We start from the raw sequence: 16,188 nt of genomic DNA on the forward strand, positions 1-16,188 counted from the left end.
GAAAAGATCTCTTATTTCTCAAATTTTAAAAGAAGGAAAAAGCCTTCCATAAACCTATTCTAAGGAACATTGTGTGTGTACCCAAAAAATATTCACATACAAATCCATGCCATACCAGCAGAAAAGGTTTGACAAACTTCAGTATATCACTCCCAGTATTTAAGAGTACTAAAAGCAGGATTCCACAGTAATTGTTAGAAGCCACAGCATCTGACTTTTGCTCGGAGCGTAGAGGAAATGCCTTTGTGACTGCCATCAGAAAGAAGCAATTTTAAGTTGCTTTTTATGAAGATAACCTAACAAAGAAACAATTCAGATTCTTAATCACTGAAGCCAGTGGATGGTGACCAATGGTAGCTCAATACCAACTGTGGTCTTTTAAATTATTTCTTGAAACGTTTTGATGCATTCAGTGCATCCATTGGTGATCAGATAGATAAGACAGGGAATGTACTCCAAGTCAATAATGTACACCTGGGAAAGGACTTGTGGACAGCTTTCCTTCAAAACCTTGTCAGTTGTAAAGACAGTTTAAGATTCTGTAACAAGCTGAGACAATGAGAGCAGCACCAGCTCTTTGACAGTGACATTACCAGCCTCTTCAGACTTAACCTCTGAAAACGAAAAAAGGAAGATAACTGGTATCTCTCCTACTGAGTGTGTTTTGCTTAATTGGTTCTGCGTTTTGGTTTTTTTTTTCTAGTTAGCTGACCAAATGTTCAACTCACTTTAAAGGACAAAAGTGTTTTCTCAGTCAGTTGTAACAAATTGGTTCTCTAAGCACATAAATTCTCCAAAGCTCTGTTATCCTTTTCACTTTTTTGGTCTCCAAATGTATTTCATTGTCAAGTGCTTGGAAACCACTTTGAAAACAAACAAATAACAGATTAAAAAGAAAATCTTTCTGGCTTGCTTTTTGCCTACATTCTGATCTGCCAGTCACAACCGTCCAGATTTGGTTTTAAAAGAAATAACAATCTATGAACTGAGGGTAATTGGACACATTTTTTAATGGCTATTTTTGTGCTCCACAAGCAGATACCTAAAAGAAAAACAGTTAAAGTCAGCTTATACAAAAGGTTTAGGGAAATTCTGAGTGGCAAATACTAGACGAAACCACAAAGCTAGTAAAAACTCATGTATTAAACATAAAAGAAGAAATATGCCAAAAAATTGTCTCTAGTTACTTTTTTTTAAAATCTCCACTGTTAAAGGTATGATTATAATATTGTACCCTCAAACTGAACACGAGAAGCTCTCAAGGAAAAATATTTACTTAGCACATAACCAAAAAAATGTAGAGACTGATGCCAGTCTGTATTTTTGCGATAATGAACAGCCATCATGCCAAATACAGCCAGGCAGAAATGCAGGTGTTAAGTATGTGCCTAGATGAAAACTGTATTTCTGGAAGAAAAAAATTATTCTGTTTAGCAGGTGAAGAACTCTCAATTTACTTGTCTCCGACCAAAGATACTAATTTAACCTTCAAATTGAAAGAAAGCATTCCTATATCCAGATAAAAATGCATATATCAAATTACACATCCTACTGTTGCCAACACAAAGATTTGAAAAAAAAAATCCCCTATCTGAAAGACTGCGCCAGAAATACGCATTTCTGGGAAATGAAGAAAATTGCCAATACAGCTGACAGCAAAGACAATGAACACAGAAACACAAGATGAACTGGCTTTCTTTAGCACAGCTTTGCTGATGCCACAGCCTTCAGTCTGACTTAAAAGCTAGCTGAGTAATAAAAAAAATGGAAGGAGAATTAATAAGATTTATTCAAGAAGGTTTGGCTGTTTTTCAATTGAGTACATTCCTCCATCTCCTTAAAAAAATTCCCAAAGTTGTGACAAAAATCTCTCTAGTAATCTAAATGCAGGCTTCCCCTCTATTTTATAATGTGGCAGCATTCCATGTTATAAAAGATTCGCAGGACGTGAATCACTAAAACTCGTTTATAATTGAAGGATGAATCCCATTTGAGAATCTGGCTTCCCCCAGTTCTGAGGAATTAATACAAGAATATGTTATTTCTCTCTCTGAAAGCTGATTAAATAATACAAGTTGCCTATCTACACCAAATACATTCTCATCTGCAGAAAAAAAAAAATAAGGAAAAGGAAACAAAGACAGGGTGTTAAGACGTTATACAGTAAAGGTGCAGGAGTGCACAAGGCCAGATTTTCAGTCCTTTGAGACAAACTTTGTTTTGTTGGGTTGGCTTTTTTTTGTTTTCTGTCAAGCATAAGGAGAAAAATTTCCTCTTCATTTTTGCCTCTAGCTGCTTAACAGCAGCATCACCTCTGGCAAGAAGACAAGAGAAAACTCTTTGCAAGGGATTTCCATAACACTAGGAGCCTCGAAGCCTAAAGGTAGGAACAGGTCTGGAGAACAAGTTTTGTGAAGAGTGTCTGAGGGAACTGGGGTTGCCCAGTTAGGAGAAAAGGAGGCCGAGGAGAGACCTTATCACTCTCTACAGCTACCTAAAAAGGAGGTTGAAGCAAGGTGGAGGTTTGTCTCTTCTCCCAGGTAACCAGTGACAGGACAAGAGGAAATGGCCACAAGTTGCATCAGGGGAGGCAATTAAGCAGTACAACAAGCGGTCCAGAGAGATGGCTGAACCACTATTCCTGCAGGTGTTTTAAAAGATACATAGATGTGGTGCTTAGGAACAGTTGTGGTGCTTAGAATTGCATTTGCTAGAGTTAGGTTAATTGTTATTAAAGTTAGGTTATGGTTGGACTTGATAGTCTTAAAGATCTTTTCCAGCCAGAATGATTATGTGATTCTGTGTCTACATATAGGACAGAGGTCAGGAAGGTATGAAGTCATTTGCTTAAGAAATCCATGAAAAAGCACAACAATGCAAGGATGATTTTACAAAAGCATCTAGAAACTACTGGCCAGCACAGCACACAGAAATAAACACAAAGAAACTGACACTCTTAGGGCTTACCTTTAGGAAGAAAGTGAAATAGAAGCAGACTTCATATAGTTCAATCACAGCTATGGATGCAACCTTAAGAAGGACTTCAGAAGTACTATGGAAGACTCCTTCAGGTTAGTCATGTCAACCAAAAAATCCCACACCAAACAAGAAATAAAACAGGTAGCTTATAGAAAGAATTGTGAAGAACAGCAGCTGCGCTGGGGAGAAAAAAGCATTACCATGATGCTAAAGTGACAGAGCAGTCAGGCAGAACAGTGGACTGAAAGCACAGAACAAAGCAATAAGACTCTATAGAAATCAATGGTTTAATTTACCACAACTAAACCAAAACTTATCAGATTACATATTTTGGTTTTTCAAGCTACATACATACTTTTTGCATACTCTGTCTTTTGTTCTCACTGAATTGTTCCTGTTTTCAACTATCTGTAGGCTAATTTGGACACTGCTTGTCCGATTGTAGTAATTTGTCAATGTATTGCCCAGTGTACATCATGCAAGAGAGGTCCCCAAGCCAGATGCCCCATTTGATGATCCTAGAGTGACATTTTCAGAAGAACACAGAGACTTTCAAAAGAAAACTGGACGTCTAACCACTGAATTTGGAAGTCCCTGCCTGTATTAATTAGCCACCAAGCACACCCATCACTACAAGGAGCACAGCACTGCTCTCCAGATGTTAACAATAGAAACCAATCTCTTCTGAGAAGTACAAGTGAATCCTAATACTACCAAAAATAGTCTAAATATGTTTTTGGATAGCTGCAAGCCTGTTCACAATTTACTGTTGTTACATATTAGGCAAATGTTATTACAGATTGCCCCCTATGCCTTATTAGACATCAGAGAAGGCACGCTAGAGAGTCCTGGACTGCTGTCGAGTAAAGGTTGATTTCACTTTGCAACTATTTCCTCAGTGGGTTCTTTGTATCCAGCCACAGAGTCTCCTCAAGCTTTTAAGGGCATAGCATGCTGAGACCTCACCTCCTCATTCTGAGTGAACTGAACCTGAGCATCATGTTCAAAGGTTGTTGCAGGGCTAAGAGGACAGACAAAGCGTTATCAGATAAGCTTGACTTCCTTAGGAAGTCAGCACAAATTAACAAGCACAGATTCTTCTCCCCTAGAGGTGCAGATGGAAAACACCTAATCATCTGAACAAAGAACAAAGCAGTGGGGTGAAGGTTAAGGGATACTACTAGCTGAAAGAGAAATTTTGATCTTCCAGGCTATTGTGCTGCACAGGAGAAGGAAGCAGCGTGGGCTCATTTACACAGTAGTATTTTAACCCATTCAAAAATTTTCTCAATACTTCCTATCAACAGCAAATTAATACTGCTATAAGGATTCAACTTATGTTTTTGCCTAAATCTGATACTGTTACGCACATTTCCTGATATGATTGAATTTGGTGACCTCATGGTCAACACACTTCCTTGAATTCTTGTGCTTTGCAATGCAGCATGGAACAAGCAGACTGAGCAAAGGCACACAAGTCCAATTACTTTGCATATATAAAAACCACCTCTTACCATAGACACTATGACTACCCAGCGAGCCTTTTCAATACTTAATGAATGTAAAAAGCAGAGAAACAAAAACATCCACATTGCATAAAACTAAGATCAAACTAAATTATACAAAGGAGGTTTCCCACTTCTCCAGTGCTTGTTGCACTTTACATAACTGAAATGAACCACTAACTAAGAATTCCAAAGCACATTTCATTTCTGGGGAGTATAGTCAGTCTCTGTGTAGTGCTCAAGAGAGCACAACTCAGATGAAAATGTCATTTGCCCACATCATCATAGTATCACAGAATCACAGAATGGTTCAGGCTGAAAAGGACCTCAAAGATCACCTAGTCCCAGCCCACAGTCAGTTGTGCTTTACTCGATGTAAGTTTCAAGAGCAAGACCATATCACTCAGACTGTACAAAGAAGTCTGAAAAACAAAATTGCTGTTGCTCGGAAGAGTCACGATATCTACAAATTCCTGTCCCCTTGAGCTAGTATGTCCTTATGAACTAATAAACAGAGATGTTGACCTTATAAATGGAAGAGGTTATTTTCCTTAATCTGGCAACATGCAAAACATTATTTTGAACTATATGACCTTTAATCTTCTTTCCATCACAGGAAAAGCCTATTTAGTTTTATAAGAGAACACTGATAATTACTGAAGCAACTCCAAGTGTGTTTTTTTTAAACAACTGGCAATGACCTGAGGGTTGGAATTCTTCATTGTTTACAATGAAAGCTGTGGTATTTGAATTATTTTAAGGCACAATGAACCAAGTCCAAAGAAAGTCCATCTTCATGTGTACAAACAGCACATAAATAGATCAAATGCTGAAATGTGGCTTTCACATTAAATAATATATTGAGAATAGCAAGCAACAGTTATGCAATATCCTCTTAGAGTGAATGTAAGGAATGAGAGTCACTTACGAGAAATAAATTGATTTTTTAGTAATCGAGGGAATGGGCAATTCCTGACACTATAGATCTATATTTTCTGATAAATTCCCATAGTATTCATCTTTCTTGAGACTTTAAAAGCTCTCAAGTTTTTCCACTCTTACTAAGTACCAGACATGTCACAAGAAAACGTACTGCAGCATGTTATTATGTGTATGCTATCCTTACACTAAGATAAACAAATGCTTTCCTCTCTGCTGCACTCCCGAGCACTCAGGTGCTGCCATTCACCTTCCAAACTACCCTCAGAAAGAATATCTAAAATATAGTATGAAATTATCAGAACAAGCCTGTCCATGCTTATTTATATAACAGTTGGCATTTATTTCTTCCCCAGACTGTTCTAGTTATACGTTATTCCCCTCCAGATTTTCATTTATGCAAACAAATGCACAGCCTCCTTTTAAGGCAGAAAAGTGTGGGAATTAATGAATTAATCTTAAGTACACAGAAATACAAATATCGACTTCTACAATCGCTACACATCAGATCGGGTGTCTTCCCTAATTAACTTTCACAGACCCAAGAGAGACCATTGCCAGGCTATAAATAATAAATATTAACTCCTTCACTTGTGAATGCATGTATACAGGCACAGATACTGGAAGTCAAGACCCACTCACCCTCCTACCCACACGCCTGCTAGTGGTAACAGTACCCTCTCCTTCTCTTGCTGATCACAGCCTCCATCAGAGCCATGGACCCAAAGGCCATGCTGGCACACCTAACCCAGCTGCCTGATGCTAACACTACTGCCCCTTGTCCACTCTGCTCCTCCTGTAAAGGTCTTCAGGTCCCTTGCAAGGGGCTTAACAGTCCATTTGCCAATTAGGTCTCACAGGAGCACAGCTGGAAGTCCAGTGCCTCAACATGAACCGATTCATTTGTGTTACCCTTTCTACCCCTCTAATAGACTTTGACACTGGTGAATTAGAGACAGCTTCACCAACCTAGTTTTAGTGTTATCCCATGTTATGCACAGGTCTGCAAACACTTCCTCAACTGTACTGCTCTAACTGCAATCACTGACCACAATGCCAAAGGCACAAGATGCAGTTGTATCACAATTAAAATAACACCTGGTTTTCAATCTCAAGTAATTTAGGACAAATATTCAGTTTAGGCAGGACATTGTTTTTAAGAAAATTATTAAAAAGTTTAAATTTTGTTTTCAGTTTCTCCTAAATGACTCTGATTCAAACAAAAAAAGAGCGAAAAAGATGCTAAAAAAATCCTAGATGTATTCTGAATACTCTAAATGAGAAGTTCACTACTTCTCTGTTGGTAGGATTTATTTTTCTTAGAAAGTTTTTTCATTTTGCACAGTGTCAACAAAGTAGTAGCTCTCAAGCTGTTTCTGGAGGGTCTCAGAATGGAAAACACTGCTATCAATTACTCTGAAGGGGGATAAAACACCTGAGTAAACTATCATGAAAATAACTCTCAGCAAAAGGAGAAAAAGAAAGCAGAGATGAACATCTTAAAATAATATACAAGATGGGTAGGTAACCATATGTATAATTTTTACTTCTATAAAATAAATCAATGCTTTTCTGTCATTCCTTATAGGACTTAGCAAGAGCAGTGAATTGATTCCCTGTAAATAATCCATCAGCAAGTGCTGAGGCAGCAGTGTCTCTAGGGCTAATGATGCCACACCTCATTTAAAACTGAAAGCAGCTTGCAGAAAATTGAGACTACTACTGATAGGGCATACAGTGAGTCTGTTCCATAAGCCTCTCCTGACCTGTCTCACACTTACAGTAAGAATGCAAACCAGAAACCTTCAAAGCCACAACTGCACTTTACCTGACATCTTCACATCATTTTCACATGACCATTGATACATCTGCTTCATCCCTCAATGCTCCCTTAAAAAAAAAATTATTCTCCTGAAGATCTCTTTTCTTTCTCATCTCAAGGGTGACTATAAAAAAGGGCTGTGGAAAGGGAAAAATGACCTTGGATTTTATACACACAAGTCATTCCAGCTTTGCTATCTCTGTTTAACAGGGTTCTTCCTTCCTGCTATTATTAGGAAATCTCATGGTTTACTTCTCTCTGCACTGAGCTGGTCAGATGATGTACAAAAGAAGGATTTCTTACTTACTAGCTTCTGTCACCAATAAATCCTATATACCTACACATTGGAATGGAAAAATCTCTTCCCATGGAAGGCTCATCTCATTTTTCATGCATTGTTGCTGATATGTTTAACTTTTTTGTTTCACGACTCAGCAATGAAGCAGCTATTGTTTCCAAAGTGCTGAGCAAGTCCAACTGTGGGAACAAGAGACGTGCGACAATTCTAAATGATCCCTCTGGTGACTAAAGACTGAGGTGCACAGGGGGAGAAGGCATGAACAAGGGAAAACCTAACTGCAGAGAACAGGGAGTTAACTGGATGACTTACCTTTCAGTTAAGTTACATGAACAACATGTTCTGCTTCAAATTATTTTCTTTTCCATTATTGTATTATTTAGGAAATTTCTGCTTTTTATGCAGCTAATCAGGTCCTTCCAGATACACAGTGCATGACTCACAAGGCCAAGCATGTACTTAGCTTACCCATCTAATTCCAGAGACCTATGAAACCACTAATGTCGATTTCACGGTATGAAACACTGACCTCTCTGTTTTTCTTGCGTTTGTGATATCCTCTTCACAGTCTCACTGTGAATTAAGTCATTAGAACCCAAATAGCATTTAATAATAACACTGCCTCAAACATCTTTGGAGAGTACTCTATTTTTTCCCATTTCTGCAATTTTCCATATTAAAGAGCCATACATTGGATCTGTTCAAGGATTGTTTTTGTAAAACATATTTAGAAGCCCTAAATATTTGACTATAGAATAATGTATACAGAAAGTTTTTGCCAGCTGCAGCAGAGGAGATCAGAGGTATGAATACATATTAGAAATCCTAGTTAAAAGTATCTTTTTTTGCCAAATAAGACTTCCAAAAACACAGCCATAATTGACTATCATTAAACATGGTAAAAAATAATGGACATAACTTCAAAAGATCATCTGGAAGCAATTATTACCAATACCTTTTAAATTTTTATTAATCAGTATATTGAGTGTCTGGGTTTAGCAGTATCTTATTAATTCTATTTCCCAAGTCTCATGAAACAAGCAAAATGTTATCAGAGATCACCTGTGCCCTCTGACAAAAAGGTATTTGAAAGCCACAGAGTCCTGCTCACGACTAACCAACAGCTGATTTATGCAAGATAATAAGCCTCAGTAACCACATATATACACATAATACTCCTGAATTTGCAAACACATAAGCATATGACTAATTCTGCCTTATGAATAAAGGTATGCATACACTTACATTTTGGCAGAAGCCCAGCTACAGGAGCCTGTGACAGGCTTTGTCCTTAGTCTTCAGTATGGGAGAGCCAAGTGCTGAACAGAGCAGTCACATTAGGTACCTGAAATGAAAAGATTCATGTATAGTCCATCAGGAAGAACGCTACACTAGAGGATCACTCAGAAAAGATGTGGAATTATAAACACAGCTTCTACATTTAAGTGTATTGAGAGGAGAATTAACAATATTTTGCTGAAAGCGTGTTAGTGACCTAATTCTACAGTCGGCTATTGTAACACTCAGTGCTTGCTCCCATTTCCCTGCAGTAATCACTGTCCAACTCCATCCAGCCCAGTTACCTACTGATTAGCAAGCATGCATACAGTAGAGCAAAAGGATAACAGACAAGAATCTAACACTTTCAAGGACACATTGTTTGCATATTAACACCAGCTGCACTACTCATTAGTTGAAATAAGGGGAAACAACCAGAAAACTAATCCATTTTCAAAGTACTAGTTATCACAGATCAAGCAAATATATACTTGAAGAGTCACTAAAAATAGAAGTCCTCACAATCAACTCTGTACGGGTGAGGCTGCCTTACAAAAGCACCCGATCCAACAGCACATGAGAAAAACTAGCTGCTCATTAGCAGTGGACATGGTTTTATCCAGTACAAAGTCAATTTATACACAAAAACAAATTATTACTTACAGCAGTCTGAGTCTGAGAGATTGTCTGTTGTTGCAAAGCCTAAGACAGTGCAACTATTTGGTTCAAATAAGTTACTTGTTCATCACAGTTTTCAACTACCTACACAGCAAAAGGATTTAAACATAACCCGCAATACATCAGATATGAGTCCGTGCCATGCAACAGAACTCCACTCAAAACTGAAGCTAATTAACTAAGTACTGGCAAAGCTCTTCAAGGATAGGCTGAACTGAAAAAAATAAAAAAAAAGATTGGATGCTCTCCTAAATAAATCTAAATATGGGCTCAATACAAGTGTTCCAAAATTCAAGTCTCAGGTTCACATTACACCAACACCAGACTACATCAGCATAAATCTTGCACATTGCTTCATTTTAATAGTGAAGGAAGACAACAGACAGGGGACAAACTCCAGATTTTGAGATCAGATTTAAAATAAGAGTCACATGACAGCTTGCTGGATTTACATCCAGAGTGATACTGCATTTGAAGCATAGGGCAACAGTTGGTCAAAAATATATTTCAAAAATTTCTCAGCATTTTTTTAAAAAAACTGGCCAATAGCATTTAATTTGGAGAAGGCTGTTCTATATTGGGAACTGTGACAATGCTGTTCTAGCAGATGAATTATGAGTTACGTGCCTGGAGACCTGTACACTAAACTTCTCATAGCCATGACCTTTGGAAGAGTATGGAGCAGGGGGACGGAGGGGAAAAGGAAGAGGAACAGGTAGACTCTAGGGAACAGATATTATTATACTCAGAACCTGCAGAAACCCCAGCAGAAGCAAAAGAGTTTGACTTTTATGCCAACCTCACACACACACCGTACTTCAGTGCTTGCTGCACATAACTTAAGACAATACCGAAGTCTACAATATAAAAAAAAAATCACATTTTTGTTTTGTTGCTTCTCTCTCTCCCCCTCTCTCTTTTTGCCTAGGATTAAACACTAAAAGCTTATCTCCTTAGGTTTAGCTCCAGAGTGGCTGTAAAACCTCAGAGGTCAAACACCTCTTTTGCCGCAAGTGCTGAACTTGATCCAAAACATGAAATATTGTGAAAATCAGTTGTAGCTGGAATAATTGTAACTTATATTCACCTTCGGGCTTCAGAGTCTGCAGAAGCCCCACCTATAATACTGACCACTATAATTTTCTTCTGAAGTTCATTTGATTTAAGCAGCATTTTTGCCCTGCAGTAATATTAAGACCAATTATTTGAAAAAGATATTTTGAAGTTCTGTCCTCACTGATTTTATAGTTAAGAGAGGCCATTAGATCACCCAGTTCAGAGGGAAAAATCTGTGGTCAGCCATATATACAGGCTTACATCACATGCTGAACAGCAGTGATGTCTTGGCATAAGAGCTTCTCGGTGACCACATAGGTATTGTTTGTAAGAAAGAAGGGCTGCCAGGCTAAGGCAGATACCACCCACCAACCCCAAAAGGCAACTGCCTACCCAGGCTATCCCCAAGATAGCTCAGCTTGCCATAGGCCATATCCACACCACCCAGAATAAATGTTTAACCATGCTACCTAGTCAACTGAGCCTGCATTTCCTCTTGGAGGGAGATAATTGACTTATTCAGTGAGCAAAAATTGTTCAGATGGATGGCTGAGGTCCAGAAGCAAAACACGGACCATTTCTGAAACAGCCTGACAGTATCAACAGTCTTCAACCATCCTTGTTACTTGCACTTTTATTACAACTTTAAGTAACTTATCCAATAACAACAACACTATGCAAGCAGAAGCAGTGTTCCAGCATACTTTTCTGACATTATTTGTCACCCTAAGACATTGTACAAATATATTTCTTTAATTAAATTTCATGATTATGCACCACAAACTACCAGGCAACTATCACACAAACCTATTAAAGTTCAGTTGAGATTACACAGATATAACCAGGGAAAATATAGGTACACAGCTAGCATAAATATGCACCTCTATTTTAGGAATAAAAGTGTATTCCAAAAGAAAATGGTTCTGACTCCTGATCACAATGCAATAAGCTACACTGACAGAGAACATTGGTATAATGCTGCTCATCAATCTAGAAGCATAAAAAAAACAAACCCAAAACAAAACACCAGAACTATCAAAACCCTACAATAATTACCTAATCAATGTCACTGTACCAGTGAAACTATTTGTCTGGTGAGGAAAATGCTGCAGCATAAAAGCAACACAAAAAAGCACTATTTTAACTACTGAAGACTACAGGAAATTTCAGGAGGCCAAGGTCAGCTGAAAGGCTGTGCTCTTCAGTTGTGCTGGAAGCTGCCCCGAAATTGCTGGGTTTAGAGGTCAGAAGAGAAGCTCCACTCCCTGACAACACATGGCCCATGGGAGGAGGGAGCTGTCCTGCTCCCAAGGGCTCTCCCAACACCAAGCTGGCAGCACAACCTGCCCACCCTCTGCTGTGGGCTGTGCTGTGGGTTTGGGTTTTGGCATGGTGGGGAGGCAGGCAGAAGGAGCAGGGAATTGCCACAGTGCTGTCCTTGTTTCCATGACACGTGCTTTTATAACTTGGGCTCCCTGAGGTAAAAGGCACAATTTGGACTCAGCAGCTGACAACTCAGCAGTTCTTGGCCTGTGGGATAATGGAAAGCTGCTTCTGTTGTAGCAACAGTCTTTGACCTCGCTCCAATGCCAGCTCCAGATCGTGCCTGGAAAGGAGGGGAGACATATGCCCTTCAAAACTTTACACCCTGACCAACATTCATACCAATGGGTTATAAGCTATTTTTAGTTTAATCACTTTCTCCTTGCAGTGAAATCCACTCACTACTAGGAGTGATTCCAAGAGACAGCAGCAGGGAAAGGCAGACAGCAGCTAAGTGGCAGAAGCCCCTGCTGAGAGTTTCTGGTTCTTGCAGGGAGTGCAAGGACCCTGTAGATGCTCAGCAGGAGGGCTCCCACACCCTATAATTTTACAGACTGCAAATTTTCCAGAGAGGGAGGACAGCTGCGATCAGCAAAAAACTGATGGTGGGTACGAAAAACAGTCCCTGGAAACTCTACTCAGTGTCAGATCAAAACCTCCAGTTATCAGTCATTGCAATTAATATCCACTAGTTTGTAAGTTAAGAAAGGAAGGTGAAGATCATGGGAACCTCTGCATTTGCCAGTGATCAGTATCCTAGCTGCCCCCCCATCCTCACAAAGGCAGGTAAGAAAAACAGCTCTGGCCATCTAGGAATTCATATATCCCTGCCACTGCAGTGTTAATGACTCTGCAAGAGATCCATAAGGTTCTGGGAGAGATCCCTGGGGACATCCTAGAACCTATGAAAGTGGAAACTTTGATGCTTAAACCTAAACCAAACATGTTCCAAAATCCCATTTAGGTGCAGCTAAGTATTTGTAAGAGAGAGCAGTGATGATAAATTTTGTACTTAACAGCATGCAGAGATGTAGAGTCTCATTTTTGACAGGGGCACCAACACCTGCCTGATGCATAGACACTCAAGATTCCCAAAGCAATTATTTCCCTGCCTCTATCTGAAATGTGTGCAGAACCACAGAATCAGGTTTCCCTGAAAAGGCAGTAGCCATTGCTTTTGTTTAAAGATACAGTCAGAAAAATAATGCAGATGACTTCTGGAGGTGACTTTTTGTTCACGGGCTGAAGTAACCACTGACTCAGAGAAGGGCACCATGTCCTTGTGAGATGGCACACATTCAGGCTCCAGGACCTGCTCCCAAGGACTATTTATCTTTTACATATTAAATCGACACACCAATGAGACTTGGGGCATACAATCACCTGTCAAGACTTATCTAGAAGTAAGTTATTTTTCTTAGACAGAAATTTGATGCCAAACAGTAAAAATGATTCATAACTAAATCGCAGGGAAAAAGATGCACCAAAAGATGAGATCAGTTCAATTAATTGTAGCTAATGATAGAAACAGGAATAAGTGTTACTTTCACACTTGTTCTCCATGTCCCCTGGTATACAAATTTATGTGTAACTCACAAGCAACAGTGTCCTCTCTCAAAAAAACACCACCATCTCCTTTGAGGTCTCAATGCTTCCACCTGTGCGAGTATCTTACATCCTCTTTCATCAGTCCTTTCCTTCTTCTGCTAATTTACATCCCCTCACTTGAATCAACTGCATTTTAGTATCAGCCTGAATCTAAGATCCCAGTGTTCCTATTGTAACTGTCCTAGATCAATATGTATTACTGAAAATGGAACAAAACTACCTCGAAGAAGTTTCCTGATTTCTAATTTCTGCTTTTCCTTCCATTATCCAAAAGCTGCCTTTTAGCAACTTAAGTAAGACCATTACAAACGATCTCTTAGAATTGTATCAGTTAATTTTTGCTTTCATCCAACCAATATATCAACAGAACAGGAACCACTGAATTCAGCATCCTCTGCATTCCACTGAGCAGTATCACACAGCACAATTGGAAAATAACATCATTTACCTGGTCACATCATCTACTCAGTCATTTGCAGAAAAACATAATCCATCTGCATCAGCCTTGTGATGCACTGCAGTCAGCAAGATGCAGTCACTGTTTATAAACATCCAAATTGTTTAAGACTGCCAGACAGTTTCTTCTTGAGGTACCTTTTAATTGTTCAGGTGGAATTCTTACATAACAGTTTTAAATACATCTTCACATAAAGCACAAAACCTGTTGTCAGAGACATCCACTGGATTAAACAATATAATGCTCATGGTCTAAGATAGATGCTTCTAATAGATTTACAGACTGAATTCTAGTATTACCTGTGGATATTAATAAATTCAGATTTTTTTTTTTTACATTTACTAAAGCCCTGACCTGATGATGTTGAAACAGATCTGAGCCATAGATTGTAACTCATGCAGCAATGGAAAACTAAAACCCCAGGAATTCCCTGCTCAAGTAACAGTAGCAGCTTTCATACCTGTGAAACTAAGTTTCCCTCGATTTCTTGGAGAGCCTATCTACCCATACTTCTGTTCTCACATATTCCTGACTTCCCTTTGTCAAGTCTGCAAAAATGCCCTCACCTAAAGGTTAAGTCTCTCCCTTTACCTCAGCACACCTGTAAAGGGATTTTGCACAGTCTGACTCAGATAGTGCTTGCCACTGGCTGCTCTAAGTGACTGAAGCAATATGTTTGGAGAGCGCACAATGGAAATTCTTATCACTTAGTAACACTGATAGAAAGTTTGAATAAGGTGGAACAGTGATAAGATGAAACGATGTAAAGACTAAGTTAACAGAAATCAAAATCAAAAAGAATCAGGTCATATACACTGTCCAGAAGCTCTGCTGAAACCAGCTCCAAGTCAGTGTTTTTTAAGCTTTCCAGCTGTGGAGTTCTGCAACATTTTTGCAGTTTAGATATCATAGCCCTACAGCCTACTGACACTACACTGTCTCTTCTCTGTATCCTCAGTGCACCTCCCAGAAGCAACCTGCAGACCCACACCCAGCTAATGACTGGCAACCCATGCTAAGCAATATTAACCAACTGCAGATATGCACTACTTGTTTCATGGATCCACTTCCTGCGTTTCTTCTGCCTCTTCCATATCCTAACCCTTCCCCTCATCAAACACAATTTTTGTTTTAATCTTGTTTCACATTGGGGCCCAGTCCAAGATTCTTCTATGTGCATGCTTATCTTTATCACCAAAAATGTACAGAAATAAAACCTTATCTTTATCATTGAAATCATACACCATACAATAGTTGAGAAGGTAAGTAAAGCACAGACTGTTTGCAGAACACAGCATTCACACATTCTTCCCCATAGGATGTGCAAAGCTTTATATGTAAAGCACACGTGCACTGATGGATCTACATTAAACAACACACTGGCTCAGTTGGCATTGCCACATGCTGATTTCAGAGGGAACAGAGACCTTAATCTTCCTCATAGCTAGTAAACCTGCAAAGTCTGATTAACAGTTTGGATTCATTCTGTGGAGCTGAACTAAGGTTTTAAGAAGAATTTAAAGAATTCTTTTACAGTGAAGAGAATAAGGCAGAAGAGACTTCCAGGTGGTGAGATGTCAAAAGGCAAGACATACTGCCTTACTTAGGTAAGTGTAACAAACTGTGTTTCAAATACAGCAGAAAGCTACCCAATGCCATGCTCCCTTGAAGGAAATTTGACAGGACACCACCAGCTTGGTTATGGAACATGCATATTTGACTATCTTTGCAATGGAGATTTCTAAGTGTGACAGTCTGACGAAAAGAATCAAAGCAACAATTCCTACACAATAGTTCCCAGCCTAACTGTAGCCAGCACTAGATGATTATAGTATCTATGTAGAGCTTTACTCCCATTTATAGCAAACTTCCCAGGCATCCATTACCAATTACAATTAAAAAAAACAACCAAACAAATAACAAATCACCAGTTCCTACCAAAGCCAACAAACAGAATGGCACCACAATATGCCCCGTCCGAATTTACTTACACACGCTTAATTTTCACGAGGGACTGACGCTCTTTCCAGAACTACCTTAAAGGCTCAGAGAGATCTTTTTTAAACACTGTCTCTAAACACATTAGAAATTCAGTCACTCAAGATAGAGCCAGCGAGCCGCCACTGCGCCGCTGTCCCTGCGCAGCCAGCGTGCGGCGAGGTGCGCAGCGTGTCCGGATGCTCCTCCACCGCACTAGGGACTTCGGATTCGCCTCCCAAGCTCCCCTCTTTTTGGAAGGGTGCTA

The 16,188-nt window shown here is 39.3% G+C and overlaps 1 protein-coding gene across 9 annotated transcripts in view; it reads right to left on the reverse strand.

Moving 5' to 3' along the window:
* LOC139790090 (leukemia inhibitory factor receptor-like) overlaps positions 1–16,188 on the reverse strand; it is an 84,809-nt gene that overhangs the window by 35,268 nt on the left and 33,353 nt on the right. For 7 of the 9 annotated variants that reach the window (XM_071731377.1, XM_071731372.1, XM_071731380.1 and 4 more), the window contains one exon: positions 8,789–8,888. The gene's annotated coding sequence lies outside the window, so the exon portion shown is untranslated. Of the gene's footprint in view, positions 1–7,586; positions 7,696–8,788; positions 8,889–15,934; positions 16,068–16,188 lie in introns of those variants that run through there. The other 2 variants (XM_071731379.1, XM_071731373.1) reach the window with 2 other exon arrangements.

This window comes from Heliangelus exortis, chromosome Z (genome assembly GCF_036169615.1).
Source record: "Heliangelus exortis chromosome Z, bHelExo1.hap1, whole genome shotgun sequence".
Taxonomy (NCBI): domain Eukaryota; kingdom Metazoa; phylum Chordata; class Aves; order Apodiformes; family Trochilidae; genus Heliangelus; species Heliangelus exortis.